This window comes from Mirounga leonina, unplaced genomic scaffold, assembly GCF_011800145.1.
Source record: "Mirounga leonina isolate KUSES-001 unplaced genomic scaffold, KU_Mleo_1.0 Mir_170, whole genome shotgun sequence".
Lineage (NCBI taxonomy): Eukaryota > Metazoa > Chordata > Mammalia > Carnivora > Phocidae > Mirounga > Mirounga leonina.
Genome location: NW_023270433.1, coordinates 22371228 through 22387719, shown reverse-complemented (window position 1 = coordinate 22387719; position 16492 = coordinate 22371228). Strand labels below are relative to the sequence as shown.

General features: G+C 41.9%; 1 pseudogene; it reads left to right on the top strand.

The window, feature by feature from the left end:
- Positions 1-10091: 10091 nt before the first annotated feature.
- Positions 10092-11777, top strand: LOC118018137 (annotated as a pseudogene).
- The last annotated feature ends 4715 nt before the right edge of the window (positions 11778-16492 follow it).

Below are 16492 nucleotides of genomic sequence, written 5' to 3'. Positions count from 1 at the left end.
GAACATGGTATGTGATATAAAATAGGGAGCTCAAAATACTATAGTAGAGGAGATAATCAAAGGAAAGGGAATAACTATACACATGTGGAACAGTCATTAAGTGCCAAGTCTGGAGCAAGGTATCTTGCATCATTCTTTTCAACAGCCCCTAGGAAATAGATACGATTCTTCCCATCGTACAGAGAAGAAAATTAAGGTTCAAAGAGGTCATCTGGTCACACCAAATGCACACTGATTCTATTCAACATTGTACTGTGGGTTCCTAGCCAGACCAATTAAGAAAAAAAAATAAATAAAAGGCATCTGGATTGGAAAGGAAGAAGTAAAACTCTCTTGGCAGATGACATGGTCTTATATATAGAAACTCCCAAAGATCCTAAAGACTATTAGAATAAGCAAGTTTAGCAAGGATGTAGGATTTGATTCAACATACAAAATTCAAAAAGAATGAATTACTTGTATGTAAATTTAATAAAAGAAATATAAGACTTGTACAACGAAAATTGCAAAACCTCATTAAAAGGAATTAAAATGTTAAATAAATGGAAAGACAGCCCATGTTTATGGACTGGAAGACAATATTATTAAGGCGTTAATACTTCCCCAAATGATCTGTAGGTTGAATAAAATCCCTGTCAAAATCCCAGGTGCCTTTTTTTGCTGAGGTAGACAAGCTGTTCCTAAAGTTTATGTGGAAATCCAAGGGACATAAAATAGCCAAAACAATCTTGAAAAGAACAAAGTTGGAGGACTTACACTTTCTAATTTCAAAACTCACTACAAAGCTAGAATATTCAAAACAGTGTGGTACTTGCATAAAGACAGACATATAGATCAATAGGACAGAATTGAGAGTCCAGAAATAAACATGGGTTTATTTATTTATGTTGAGTTGATTTTCAACAAGAGTACAAGCCCATCCACAGGAAAAGGATAGTATCTTCAATAAATGGTGCTAGGGACAATTGCATATCCACAGGCAAAAAGAATGAGGTTGGACCCATACCTTACACAATTCACAAATATTCACTCAAAATGGATCAAAGATCTAAATGTAAGAACTAAAACTATAAAACTATTAGAAGGAAACATAAATTTCTGTGTCCTTGGATTAGGCCATGATTTCATAGGTATGACACCAAAAGAACAATCAACCAAAAAGATGAGATAAATTGGATTTCATCAAAATTTAAAAAAAAATTGTGCCTCAAAGGACACCCAAGAAAGTGAAAAGATAACCTACAGAGTGGAGAAAAATATTTGTAAATCATATATATGAGAAGGGACCTGATTTTAGAATATATAAAGAACTCTTACAACTCAACAGTGAAAAAACAACTCATTAAAAAAATTGGCAAAGCATTCGAATAGACATTTCTCCAAAGGGGATATACAAATGGGCAATAAGCACAAGAATATATGTTCAATATCATTAATCATTAGGGAAATACAAAACTACTAGAACAAACTACACGCACTAAGACTGCTATATAAAAGACAAGAACGAGTGTTGGTGAGGACATGGGGAGACTGGAAGGCTCACACACTGCTGGTGGGAATGAAAATGGCACAGTTGCTATGAAAAACAGTTTGGCGATTCCTCATAAGTTAAACATAGAGTTACCATATGATCTAGCAATTCCACTTCTAGGTGTATACGCAACAAAGTTAATAATACACGTGCACACCAAAACTTGCACATACATGAATGTTCATAGCGGCATTATTCTTTATAGCTAAAATGTAGGAACAACCCAAATGTCCACCAACTGATGGATAACAAAATGTAGTGTATCCACACAATGGAATATTATTTGGCCATAAAATGGAGTAAAGTTATGATGCATGCCACAATATAGATGAACCTTGAAAACATGCCCAGAGAAAGAAGCCAGCCAGAAGAGGCTACATATTGAATGATTCCATTTGTCTGAAATGTCCAGAATAAGCAAATCCATAGAGCCTAGTAAGTGAGTGGTTTCCAGGAACTGGGGGAACTCCCAAGGGGTATGGATGGTGTTTTTTTGTTTTTTGTTTTGTTTTGTTTTTTTGTTTTTTTTTTAAGTCTTGAATATGTTCTGGAATTAGATAATAGGATGATCATACAACTTTGTGAATATACTAAAAGCCATTGAAGAATAAAACAAAATTGGGATAAGGATATCTATTCTGACTTCACAAAATCATCTTACATAAATAAATATGTTCTGCAAATTCTAAAAAAAAAAAAAAAGGAAAGAAAAAGAAATAAAACCCTTTTCACAGAAGCTGGGTGAATCCAGTTCCTGTAATTTTACTTTGGAAAACTTATCTCTCCAAAACGTGTAAGCTAATGGGAGTAGAATATCTTTGTCCAATGCCATTAACCAAGGGTGATCCTGACTGTTGTGGGGAGGACAACTTGCTAATCTGTAACCACAAATCAACCAGGAAGTACGTATTTTTTATGATCTGCTCCTTACCTAAGTATGGTATGCCAGGTCATTCAGCAGCGCTCTATTAACAATCCAACTACGCACAATTATTCTTACAAACAGGTAAACTTTAAGGAAACAAAACTGACCCCATAAAAGAGTTGTACATGGTTGGATCCTTAACACATAAAAGAAGTGTTCCATTGAAATACATGGCTGTACAGGATGTCAAATCCTAGAACCATTTAGATATCACTTGACTACAAAGAAGTAATTAAGTGGTCCAATAAGCACATTCAAGATTATTATGATATGACAATTTTGAGGGCACGGTCAAAGTGTCACAAGCTAGGACGTAAACACATTATCAGTCAGACTGTTACATGATATTGGCCTTTACCTTTTGTTTATCATTGTAACTTGGCACATGTTTGTGAAGCGTGTTCTATCATGACTCTCTCCCAGGGAAGCAGGGGTAAATCCTTGAAATAGAGTGTTTATCAGAAATAAAGGGGAATTGAAGAGACAATGAAACTTAAAAATGTATCATTGTAAATAAATGTACACCAAATGCGAAGTGATCTTTATTTTGCTCATAAATGATATCTTTACTCTAATAAAGTACTTGGAGTTTCTTCATTTCTCCTTCCACTGCTACCTTCCTGGTTCCAACCACTCCATCCCTTACCTGGACCACAGCCATACCCTCGTAACCTATCTCCCTTCCACCATTCTTGCTCCCTATACTCCATTCTTCACACAACAGTATGAAAATCTGAGCACGTCACTCTACTGGAAACCCTTCAATGATCTTTTCATCGTCCCCTGAATAAAACACGAACGCTGACCATGGCCACAGGATCATGCTTCCCTCAGTTTCTCTCTCCAAAATGTTCCCACTTTGGAATCAACTCCAAACTCATGAAAGAGGACACAGGAGTCAGACCCATGAAGATCAAAACATCAGTTTTATTCCTAAAAATGCTGGATTGGAAAACAGATGTGCAGCTATAATTAGACCTTCTTGGGAGCCAAAATTTCCTTGTGGAAATACAAAGACTGAGATATAGGGGTTTCATCTCCACTTACTTCAGGACCCTTCCTGTCTAGTTTCTTGATGATTGTAGAAACCAGCAAATACTTTTTCTAATACGAAACTGGCAGGTTATGGCATCATTACCACGTTAACACAATTCTTAAAACAACTGTAGAGACATTGAGCTTTCTCTCTTTGATTTTTCACTTTTCTAATTCACAGGACATTTATTGTAGTGTCACTCACACTTGGTCCTTTTCTCAGGAACACATTTGGAAAACTATTAGAAATCTGATAACTGAAACATGTCATCTAGCACTGTCCCACCTCTGCTCAAACAGACCAAACAGACCAGTATGTCAATTCCATCTAATCCTGAGTTGAGGGCAGGGTTTTATGAAATAACAAGTATTGAACATTATTATCAAAATTATTCATAGACCCCAAACAGATATAATCACATTTAACTTTTAACCATTCCCACATAAAGACAAGCCATGAGCTCTTAGTAGAAAATGTGGTTTGACCCCAAACACGTAATGAAACAAAACATGACCTGCAAGGTGGCTGAATAAAAAGCTAATCTATCGTGTAAACTCTCTGGGTTTGGAACACATCATGTCCTTCAGGAAAAAACAAAAACAATAAAGTGTGGTCCCAGAGTTGCTTCTGTGGATGAAGCTCCCCAGGCTGCTTGGAAAGCAAGTAGACTACTGCTGTGTTATTGCAGAATAACACTGTAGCAAGTGCTTTGCCGTATCAGTTCCTTCCCTACTACTATCCCCACAATGGCAATGGGAGTCGCTAGGGCGGGTAGGAATATTCTTCTGATGGGGAGGAGACAGACACCCCCAAGAGAGATGACCTGTCTGAAGTTACATGGTCTACAGCAGGAGATCCTGGATGAGACTCTGCCTAATAGTGACCCAGAAGTCCCAGGCCATGGTCCCAGGCCTGGCTGTGAGTGTTGTTCATTCTGGACAGTCTCACATTTGCAAGTGCGGGGTGGAGGGGGGGACAGACCCCACTGTATCAACTAGAACTCCGTCTATTCCAAGTGACCAAACTGACCTAGGAACCAAACTGACCTAGAAAGAGGACTTTGGCAATTCTAGGGGTAGGTCTGGCATAGAAACGATGAAGGAGGTCAAGGTATGTCACCAGGGCCTCGTTTCTCTTTTATCTTCGGGTCTACAACTTCTGCTTTGCCCTATTTTCAGACAAGCCTCTTTACTGTGGTAGCAGTTTGGTTGTTGCAGTTCCAAACCTAAATTACTATCACTTCAAATCCAGGGGAAAAGGGCAAATTTTTTCCTTCCTCAGGAGCCCCAGTCCAGGTTTTATTGTGTCCCCTGGTTGTGGTTGAGAGGACTAGTCATTATGATCACATATGGGACCAGGCCAAGGTCACATGCTCCACCACTTTGGCTAGACTGGACAATGAGAAATAGGATCCCATAGAAGGAATCTTCAGGGACCACTCAGCTTCTTCAGGATGGCAGGCTGTGATTTTACTGTCCCTCTTAAATTTCCTATTGTGGGGTCTGTATTTCTCTGTGCAAAAAAGAGGGATGGACCCTGGGTATAAAAAAAAAACAAAAACAACACACCAAAAACTCACCACCCCTTTTGTAGTCTGTGCATGTCTAAAATGATCAATTGTTAAGAGAATCTTTGCTTCAGATTTGGCTTCTAGAGCCATGACAGCAGCTCCAGCTGCGAGGGAATAAGCTGGAAAAGGCCAGGGAGGCTGTGTCCAGCATCTAAACACCAAGTTCAACAAACTTTATCATCACTTAATAAGCCAGTAGCCCAAGAGACCCAGTATCCCCCGGCATGTGTGCAAGATACAAATTTCATGATCTGGAACCAAGATGCTTCTTTCATATCTGGAGAAGAAAGAAGGGCAGTGTTTCCAGTTTATAACCATTAGTGTAATTAAATTGCTTCATTATATGACTCAATGACAAGCAGGAAATAAGCATCGGCCCCTGATCCCCAAGAGGAAACATATTGTTCTGGGAAAGAAAGAAGGTGACTAGGAATACAATAGAATGTAGGAGCCAAAAAGTATTAATAATGCATTTCATGTTACAGGTTTTCAATTAAACTTAATAATATTATTAAACTTAATAATAGGGTGATTATTTATACGAGAAGAATTTAGTTGTATCAGTCGCGATAGGCTAAAGGAAAGGAAGAGTCCTTATAATAAGGGAAAGATGTTGTCTATGCCAGAATTTTGTAATCCTTAATTTTTAATTCATCTAACATTCCAGGATTGTTTCCATTTCACGCTTAGGTCAATCGAAGCAGGAGGCATTTTGTGAAATTCCTTAAGCCACTGATAAAGCAGAAGCTTCTAAAAAAAAAAGAACAAACCCTAGTTCCTTAGGGCCCAGACCGCAGAAGGCAGTACCATGCTGTTTCTGCTTTAGAAACGTTCCTTTTCCTCTTTGTCTCTCATCCTGATATCAATACTAAAGGACAGTTTCAAATTTTTGTAATGGATGTTGAGGTTTGTGTGATACTAGTTCACAGTTGCAAGCCACTGAAACTTACGCCATACGATTGATTCTCACAGAATTTCTGGTAATGATGCAGAAGGCGGCTTGGAAACGGAGCAGGAGCAAGGGGGGTGGGGGTAGCAGCATGGACCACAACCCAAAACCAGCCACAAACCCAGTCTGGTTGAGGATCCTCTTGCCATTGCCACTGAGCACTCCGATGCCATTGGATTATAGTTGGATAAAACAGGATGCCTAGTTAAGTTTGAATTTTAAGGGAAGAATGCATGAGGTTTTTTTTTATTATTTTTTATTTTTTTAAAGATTTTATTTATTTATTTGAGAGAGAGAGAGAGAGAGAGAATGAGAGAGAGAGAGCACATGAGAAGGGGGAGGGTCAGAGGAAGAAGCAGGCTCCCTGCCAAGCAGGGAGCCTGATGCGGGACTCGATCCTGGGACTCCAGGATCATGACCTGAGCCGAAGGCAGTCGCTTAACCAACTGAGCCACCCAGGCACCCTGCATGAGTTTTTAAAAGTATAACTGTGTCCCATGCAATATTTGAAATCTACTGAAAAAATTATACTAGAAGTTATTTGGGTTTTTTTTTTCTGAAATTCAAATTTAATTGTACTCTCATTTGCTGAACCTGGCAACCCTCTACTAAATGTATGTGCTATTACCATTGCTGTCCTTGGAAACCAGCTACCATAACCACTCAAACAGATTTTTCAGGCCATTACTGGCTCTTGGCCTCATGGGTTCCAAAATGAACCTCACTGAAACCGTTATGTGTGATCAGCGGAGCCTCTGTGCCATGCCCCTGCTCCGCCTTTGAGGAAGGTCAGAGAGCTGATGGTGTCTCCATTGTTTGTGGAAAGTGGCCTCTGTCTTCCACTAAGTCTTAAATTCCTCAGACATGGAGTGGGGCGGTAGTGAGGTTCAGATACTGGGGGAGAAAAAAAGATCAAGGCCTACTCTATTTTTCTTTAACATAAATTCTTCCTCTTTTTCATTGTCTAATGGCCGGTGAGTTGGGGGCCAGGCAGGATAATATAATTCTCTTTGCTAGTGACTGGTTCAAGAACCCAGATCTAAGCCAGTTAGCATAGGGTATCCTCTTGGCCACAAGGACTTTTGCAGGATTGGCCATGTGATCCAGTCTGGATCAAGGAGATGAGAGGAAAGCACTAGAAGATTCTAGGGAAAGTTACCTTATTCCTGAGACTTACGTTAAAAAATGATCTCATCTTCCTCCGGTTATTGTTTTGGGTGCTGGAGAGGCCTGAAAATCCTGCGCCATCTTGCTTCCAGCCTGAGATAAAGAACAGAGAGAGGGAAAAAAAGCAGAAAGCCTCATGGCACTCGCAGAGAAGTCGAGTTGGAACCACTGGATTCAGTCCCCTGACGCCTGTCCTACAACTGGACATTCAGTTCTGGGCACCAAGACATTTTTGTTTGGCTTAAGCAACATCAAGTTGGGGGTTCTCGTACTTATAGCCAAAAACAACCCAACCGAAAAAGAAGGATTCATGAATATGCGAGCCAGTTTTGTAAGCTTGTTATTTGTTGAATTCTGAAAGTTCAGCATAATGTGTTTTGATTGAACTAGAAATTATTGCTATTATGAAATTGTGAGGCAAAGATTAGTATTTAAATTAATGCAACACAAACAACTAGAGAGCAGCTTCATTAAGCCAGGGAGAGAAGCGGTTTATGATTAGTGCCAGATTCTTGCTCTTTTTGCATGAATGCCCTGAGGATGAGCCAGCCTCTCGGGGAGTACCCTCTGAAGAGAGAAACATTTAAATTCCTGGAAGGGCCAGCAGTACAAACATAAGCAAGATTTCGGAAAACATTTCCCACCCTCTTTCTTTCTTCATGAGGTGGACAGCTGCTTCTTTGGCCTGCCTAGCAACCCTCCCCCCTTCTTTGGGTGATGACACCTGGCTTTTCTTTAGGATACTCTCTCCCCCCCATTTCGTGTCATCCCATTGGGACCAGTCATCCAGGTGCCACATCTGCTCCTACCCTGAGGCCCAAGGGTGGGCATGTGACTTCAGACCAAACTCTCTCAAAGAACGTAGCTCTCTAGGGAGTGATGCAAGAGGGAGACTCACTGGAATCACCCCTAAAGGGACCATTCATGGGTCCAGGCTCTTGATATCCCTGGAAATGCCTGATTCCAGTCCTTTCTGAGGCTTGATTCTGGAGGCTTCCCCAGTGGTTTTGTGTCAGGTAACCAGAGCGAATTTCGCTTGCACACTGTCAAAAGCCTTAGCCGACACACTCCACCGAAACAACCCTTGACCACACCACACCTTTATTTAGGAGCTACCTTCTTAATTTTTATGAGGCACATATATCAATCTTTTTATAATAACTCCCATCATATGCCCAAGTTATCATATAATCAATTATTGACACAAATTTTATTGGGAACTAACATATTGGAAATGACAGTTAACTTTAAGGATTTATTCGAAAAACACATGGCACTTATCACGTCCAAGGCATTGTTTATTTGCTTAATCCTCATGATAATCTAGTGAGGTAAATACTATCATTATCCCCATTTTACAGATTTTGAAACTGGAGCACAGAAAGGTTAAGTAACACGCTCAAGGTCACACCGCTAGTAAATGGCAGAGTTGCAACCTGACCCATGACAGCCTGATTCCAGGTGGTACTCTGGATGCCCTGCGTAAGATCTGGCATCATCAGAAAGCTGAGGCAAACTACAAAACTGACTTCTAATGCATAAGATCAGTCCTGTGTAAAAGCATCTTGATGACAGAATGTCTTCTAGTCCAGGGGCGCCTGGGTGGCTCAGTCATTAAGTGTCTGCCTTCAGCTCAGGTCATGATCCCAGGGTCCTGGGATCGAGCCCTGCATCGGGCTCCCTGCTTGGCGGGGAGCCTGCTTCTCTCTCTCCCACTCCCCCTGCTTGTGTTCCCTCTCTCGCTGTGTCTCTGTCAAATAAATAAATAAAATCTTTAAAAAAAAAAAAAAAAAGAATGTCTTCTAGTCCAGAAGCAAGAAAGGATAAACAGTTGGCTGAGGCCCCTGGGTTCCAACTTTCAATTTTTGAACCAGATGAAAACTGCTTAGGATTTCCAGGGGAAAAATCCTCATCTAATTAGTTAGCAAGCACGAACTAAGTCCAAACACCTGCTGCTGTTTTTCTTTCACTGTTCGCCAGGTGTTCCACGAGCAGCCTCAGATCAGTAAGTAATTACAATGGAGGCTGAATAGAATTAATTATATAACTTTAACTTACTAGGTTTATTTCCATTAAAATTGCCCCATAAAACTGCAATATTTTAAAGGCTGCCATAGAAAAGGGGACCGCAGAGGACTAAAGCCTTTTTTACATTTGACTCAGCTATGAGTCATATCCTGCTCATATCACCATAGTTAAACTCTAGTAAATATCTAAGGGGTTCTTCGCCCATTCATTCAACTAAACCTACAAAGTACCTGCTAAGTGCCAAGCACTGTCCTGGCTACTGGGATTACGGCAGGGAACGAGCAGTCGAAAATCCTGGCCGTTATGGCCCTTAGAGTTCTTGCGGGGAGCTGTAATTCCAAAGACCACAAAATTGAAAAAACCTGAATTTCTCCCGGCTCTTGATTGTTTCCACTGCTCCAGTGAATGAAAGGATGGGTTCGCCCGAGGGCTGTGCTGAGTCTGAGTCCGTGCAAGGTTAGCTGGCCTCGTACTTCCCAAGGGGCCCAAGGGAAGGACACTGTGGCTAACAGACTGCTTGGCAGAGGCCATAGTATCACGATTCGTTATTGCCTGCCCAGGATTTCACACGAATATGCCCTCCGCTTCATATATGCTAACACACTTCTCAAACAACCTAAGATCTCAAAGCAGAAGCACTGCATCTCCTCAGACTGCTGCCTCAGCCTTGTCGTCTCTTCTCTTGTCCCCGTTCCCAAAGGCATACCCTTCCCCGAACCCCACACCTGGGGCATGAACTTCCTGTCCGAAGACTATAAAGACTGACTAGTGTGAAAATGAAAAACCAAGAACTGATGGCTTGGTCTCAAAATACCCACCGATCTATTATTTCAGGGGAGTTCATTTCAGAAGGAAAATGGGTCAAGCTTGGGAAAAACAACTCACATGGCTCCTTACTGGTACAGCAAGAGGCTGGGACACCGTGAAACACACACCAGGAGAGGACAGTCAACTGGTGGTGTGGGGTGGTTCCACGGCTGCGAAGAACTCACTCTTCGTGATGAATGTATCCGGCAAAGCCGTTCCAGCCACCAGTGGGGAGGCTGATGCCTAGAACTCCCCGCAGGTGTCATAGCTGACGATGGAAGCCCAGAATCTGCAGCTCCTCTTCAGGAGCTTGAGGAAGACACTGGCTGTGAAGGTGACCTTGCTGAAAGGATGGATCCAGGTCTGTCACACTGTACTGATCACACATGGTGACAAGAACTACTAATGGAGATGAGGCTGAAAACGTTTAAGTCCTAAGCCAAAACCAGGGGATGGAGCATTTGTGGAAATGATTTCTTTACCAAGGAATGACCTGCTGAAGAGACCCAATACTCTGGCGGCTGAAGGACATCCAATAATGGACGCCAGCAGCTGTTCCCGGGCTCTGGCACCAAACCATGCAAATGCGAAGCTGTTTGAAGTGCCCTTCCTGGAACTGGAAGGCCAAAGGACAGAGGCCATATGTTTTTTGTAAATGAGACCACCAGACCTCCTTCACTAAGACTCTGTGTTCCACTTAGTTTCACATAGATTTGAAATGAGCTTTTTCATAAAATAAAAGCAGCACAGAATGCAATCAATCAATCAATCAACAATTTGCCGAGGTACCTCTTTTCACATCTTAACTTCTCTGGAATTGAGGGGTGTCTTAGAAGCCATGGTCTCTCCTAGGTACGGTCTGCAGGGTATGGTAGTGATGGGGACATTGTCTACAATACACAGTTGGGCATGGCTGTTTATGTTTTCAGCATTTCAGTTGAATTATGAGCATTGCTACTGCATGTGCTGAGTTATTTGTTATTTGTAACAGCTTCCTGGTTCTTGCTTGAAACATTCTGTTGACATCTGCTGCTAAGATCATCTTGCAGAATGGGTGCCAGTGACAGGAAAGAAAGTCTCCCAGATAGGGGAGGGAGCAGGTGAGGCATGCATAGGGGAGAGCTTCTTTGGGAAATGCTGCTTGGCTCATCCTTCGATGGAACAGGGGCTGGTTTTGCCTGGAAAAAGCCTCAGTGATAAGAAAACATTGGGTTCTAGCTTAATTGGTAGGTTTTTCTTCAATCGTATACGAGGTGTCTTACAATCAAGGGCCACTTGGAGTCGATAAAATACAAAGTATTCTGCTCACTTTATAGATGAGAAAGCTGAGACGCAATCATGTGAATTAAGCTGCCGCAAACCCGACAGCTAGTAAGTGGCAGAGCCAGGATTTTCCTCCTGAACTGTGCAGTTGATTTAAGGTCTAAACACTCAGGTAACCCTTGTACTATACTATTCTTTGGCACTCATGCACCTGATCAAGGAAGGCTATTGTGATTTACTCCAATTAGCCAACCAACTGAGTCACTGGGTGCCCCATATATTGGGGACAGGTCCAGCAGTGAGCAAGGACTTGGAGCTAACCCTCACGGATTGCATAACTCAGTAAGGGAATAGGTCTTGATTACATAACAGGAATAAATGGAAAGTTGCAACATGCGGTAACAGAAAGGAGAACCATAGAGTGCTATTCAAATATAAAATGAGGGGCCCCTTTTCCTTTTTTTTTTTTTAAAGATTTTATTTATTTATTAGAGAGAGAGAGTGTGCTAGAGTGAGCATGAGCAGGGGTAGGGGCAGAGGGAGCATCAGACTCCCTGCTGAGTGCAGAGCCTGACTCAGGCTTGATCCAATGACCCTGAGATCACAACCTGAGCCAAAATCAAGAGTCGGACACTCAACTGACTGAGCCATCCAAGCACCCCAAGGGGCCCCTTTTCAATCTGGGAAATCAGAGGCGGCTTCCTGGAAGAAGACTCCTTTGAGTAAAGGTAAATAGGCAAAAAGGTGGGAGGGAAGAACATCCCAGCAAGAGGAAACAACATGTGAAAAAGGCCTTGCGGTGGGGAAGAGGTTAGCACCTTCTCAAACTAGAAAGAAGCCAGAGTGGCTACAGTGAGTAGCCATGCACACACAGATGGGGGCCAGAGTGTTCTGGAAGGAAGGTAGAGAAGTAGGTTGGGGTAAGATCATGCAGAGCCCTGTAACCATGTTAGGATTTAAGTCTTCATCCTGAAAGCAGTGATATTCTCCCAGAGTCTCATTGTCCTATATTGTTCCCTAGCTCTATTTTAGTAAATCTGAAACTGTCTCAAAGTCTGATTCATTCTCTGTGGGTGAGAATAATTTTTCTGGAAGCCCTTGATAAGCAGCTATACTGTATAATGTACAATTATTTCCCCTACTATTTAAAACAGATCTCGTTGCTTGCTCTGGCTCAGCATATGATGAAACTTAGCCATAAATAAGAGAGATTTAAAACTGAATTTAGATATGGTACTAGGATGTCTCAGTCTGTTTGGGCTGCTATCACAAAATTCCCCAGATGGGGTGGCTTGTAAACAACAGAAATTTATTGCTCACAGTTCTGGAGGCTGGAAGTTGGAGATCAGGGCACAGGCATGGCTGGGTGAGGGCCCTCTTCTCGGGGACAGACTTCTATTCTCACATGGTGGAAGGAGCTGGGAGCTCTGTGGGGTCCCTTTTATGAGTGCTCTACCCTCAGGACCTAGTCACCTCTCAAAGGACCCACCTTTGGTAATGGTATTTCAACATATGAATTTGGAAGGGGACACCAACACTCAGACCATAGCAATGGTTCTCCAGACTTGTAAATTAGTATGTATAGAAAGATAGTTGAAACAAAGTTTGTTTGCCTATGTGTAAACATGTGGCATAGAGAGATGTATGCAATGTACTGAGATCATATATATTAAACATACCATATTTAATTCAAAGATGCACATTTTTTTCATTGAAATTATGACGTGTCTTACAACTACATACACATCTTATGTGTCACGTATGCATTGTCAGCATTTTTTCTTTCTTGGTGATATGTAAAATAATAGTCTCACAGTTGGTAGTGTCTCAGATACAATAAAGTAGAATGTCCAAGAGTCAAGTTCATAGAAGCAGAGCCAAAGAGAGGTATTGGGGTTTACATAATTTACTGAGAAGTGCTCTTTCCAAAAAGCCTGTAAGGGAGGGAGTGCAGCAGGAGAGGGAAGGAACAGAGCTATAAGCAGGGTCTCAAGTCAAGACTAGCCTCTAGCTGATCCATAGGAAGTGGGTTCTGAAGCATAAGCCCATCACGGTTTTACTCTCTTGAGGAAAGAGGCCTTCTGTGTCACCCAATTAGCTAGTCATTGACTACGGGCTGCTTTTAGAGGGGTCATACCTCTTGGGCAAGGGGTTTTCATCAGCCAAGTGTAATCCTCAGAAGAAGCGAGGCAGCTGGAAGCCATCATCAGCCAACAGTCACAACAACTACACTTGGTGTAGGGGATCTGAGGGACATTACAGCATCCACTAGAGGAATCCTGCTTAGCTTCAAGGTTCACAGTGCCCACAGAGTAGAAACCAGCTGCTCTCAAGAAGAATCATCATTACCCTGTCATAGTGTGGTTTGCAATGTCCTCAGTGATATCCTTAGAGTTAGACTCATCACCAAGTATCCTAGGGCTGTTTCTTCCAGGTCTCCTGAGGACAGGGCATTGAGATGCTGTCAGAAGTCACAACCGCTACAGGCACAGAGCCACTGACCCATATGTGGCCAATCTGGCTCCCAAAGGAACTCCCAGACTCTTAGCATCCCAGGAGTGGCAAGAGGTGGGTGGGTGGAGCTTAGCCCAGAGATGAAAGCAGAAAGCAAGTGGGAATGTGTGTTCTGTCCCCTGTCCCACCTTTCTAGAATCCTGTCCCCCCTCCTAGCATCCTTTTCTCTACCCACATCACCACCACCCTCCCTCTGCCTGATCTCTAACTTTGAACTGTTCTCAGGATGTTTCTTACTTTCCTTTTTGCCCCGCAAGGAACTTACCTTAAAAAAAAAAAAAAAGTGTTACTTAGGAATTTTATGTGTTACCACCTGGGTATATTTGCATTTTAAAGACCACTGGCAGAGGATACTGTTACCCATAAGGAAATGAATAACTCCTGGTGTAATTCAAGACATCTGGAGTCCTTTAAATTATTCAACATGGACAAGCTCCCCATACGAACTACCAACCTGGGATGAATGAGTAAAGAGACAGAGAAAAGTTGGGAAGATCTAACTCTGTTCTCTCATTTTGGCACATGGACCAATCCATGCCGCTAGCCTTAGCTAATTCTCTCTGTCTTCCTGTATCTTGGCTTTTTTTTTGCACAAAAGAGTGGTCAGAGGGATGGCATTTCCAGGCCCAATCAATGGCATACACAAGGATGGGATAATTCCAATATATTAATTTTCCCCATTGCAGTGATGCCAACAGTAGCAGCAATGACACAACAATCACTGTATGTTTTCTAGGTGTCAGGCCCCTTTTGATCCCCAAGCCTTGTGAAAGAGTGGTCAGTGGACTTTCTGGTTAATTAGAGCTAAACCTCCACCTTTGGATCCTTTTTACCTTAATCGGTTTGAGTACACATTTGAGCTGACCTAGAAATGAATGTGAAAATGATGAGAAAAAAATACTTTGACCAATGTAGTCTTTCCTAGACTGAGACTTAGCATGGGGGACATTCTGGCTCAATTAAAAGAGATGTAATAAGGCAGAGAGGGATGGGGTCCTAAGGATATGGAGCTGTAAGGAAGCTTAGAGTTCCAACTTTCTCATTGTACAGATGCAAAAAATTATATACCAGGTAAACTGTCTAAAGCCACAGAGCTCCAAGAAGACTTGGTGGTAGGGGGTGGGGTCGGGGAGGTGACATGGTTATAAAAGCAGGTGCCAACAAGGACTCTGCTAGATTTAAGTGAAGATATTTTAATACAGAAATAGAAGTTTAATAATGACTGCAGTTAAATTAAGCTAGGAACAAATAAGGACAAAGACTAGTGAATGACTTCTATCTGATGAGTATTCATTTGCCGAGAGTACATTAGCAATCATTCTGAACTCTTTTCCTGAGCAGGTGGTGAGAAGGGCGAGCATCACCTCATGGAGATATGTTACTCAAGGTGAATGCCTGTGATTAGGGCACACAGCCAATAGAACATCTTGGTGAAAAATGTGGGAAGAACAGTTTTTATGTGAAAACTGTTCTTTACTATTTTAAGAAGGAAGTGGCTAGTGTTTCTTATCTACCCAGATTTAGTCTATCAGTGATTTATGAAAGATAGTGTACAATCCACCAGTCACCTCCAAAGGATAATTTTTGGTCTTATCCAACCAACTGTGGTTAAATGTCATCAGCTTTATGAAAAGCACTGAAACACTGAATGTTTCTTTTCTTTTTTTTTTAAGATTTTACTTATTTATTTGACATACAGAGAGAACAAGTAGGCAGAGAGGCAGGCTGAGGGAGAGGGAGAAGCAGGCTCCCCGCTGAGCAGGGAGCCCGATGTGGGGCTTGATCCAGGACCCTGGGATCATGACCTGAGCCGAAGGCAGCTGCTTAACCGGCTGAGCCACCCAGGCGCCCCAACACTGAACATTTCTAACACTTCAGTCTTTGGAAGTCTAGAAGACGAGTACTCTTTATGGCGCATTTTACTAGAGCCCCTTGGAGAATGAAAAAGAAGTCAAAAATTAAAAATAAGTAAAGCATATGTTCACATGCTCAAAGAGATTATAATCTGGCTGCAACAGCAGCAGAAAAAGCAAAATCATCCTTACCACCATCATTAACACCCTTGAATACTTGCTATGGATAGATACCATACAAAACACAGCATGTACATCATTCCACTTAATACTCGCATTGACCTTTAGGAGGTTCTATTATAACCCGATTTACTGATGAGAAAACTGAGCCCCAGAGAGGCTTCCAGCTTGGCAGTGCCTGAGTCATAAGTGCAAACCCAAGTCTGTCTGACTTTAGAGCCTGTGATCCTTCCATCACTGCACACTGCCCTCACAAGAAAGCTTTACAGCAAAGCATGGTGATTGTCAACCTGATTAATAGAGACAGAATTGGCCCCAACACAGAGTAGATTTGTTCTTGGCTGCTGCTACTATTTATTCTGCCTCGTTTTGGATTCAGTACACCAACGTCTCACCCTCATAATGTGATTTGTGTGGGAGCAGATTATAGACTTGTAAAGTATATAGAAGCCATGCAGTGTGTGACTTGTTATTATACGTGTTAAAGACAGGATAGAGAATAATGCAGACATGTTTTGCTCCTTCTGACAGGTCGAGTTTATGGATTATGAATTAAATGTGAGCACATTGTCTTTCCTCCTTCCAAACCTGCATTTCCAAGTAGGAATAGAAATGTATTCTTGATCTTAGCTGAAATCTTTGAGTTTCCTGTGTGTGTCTGGGTGGCAG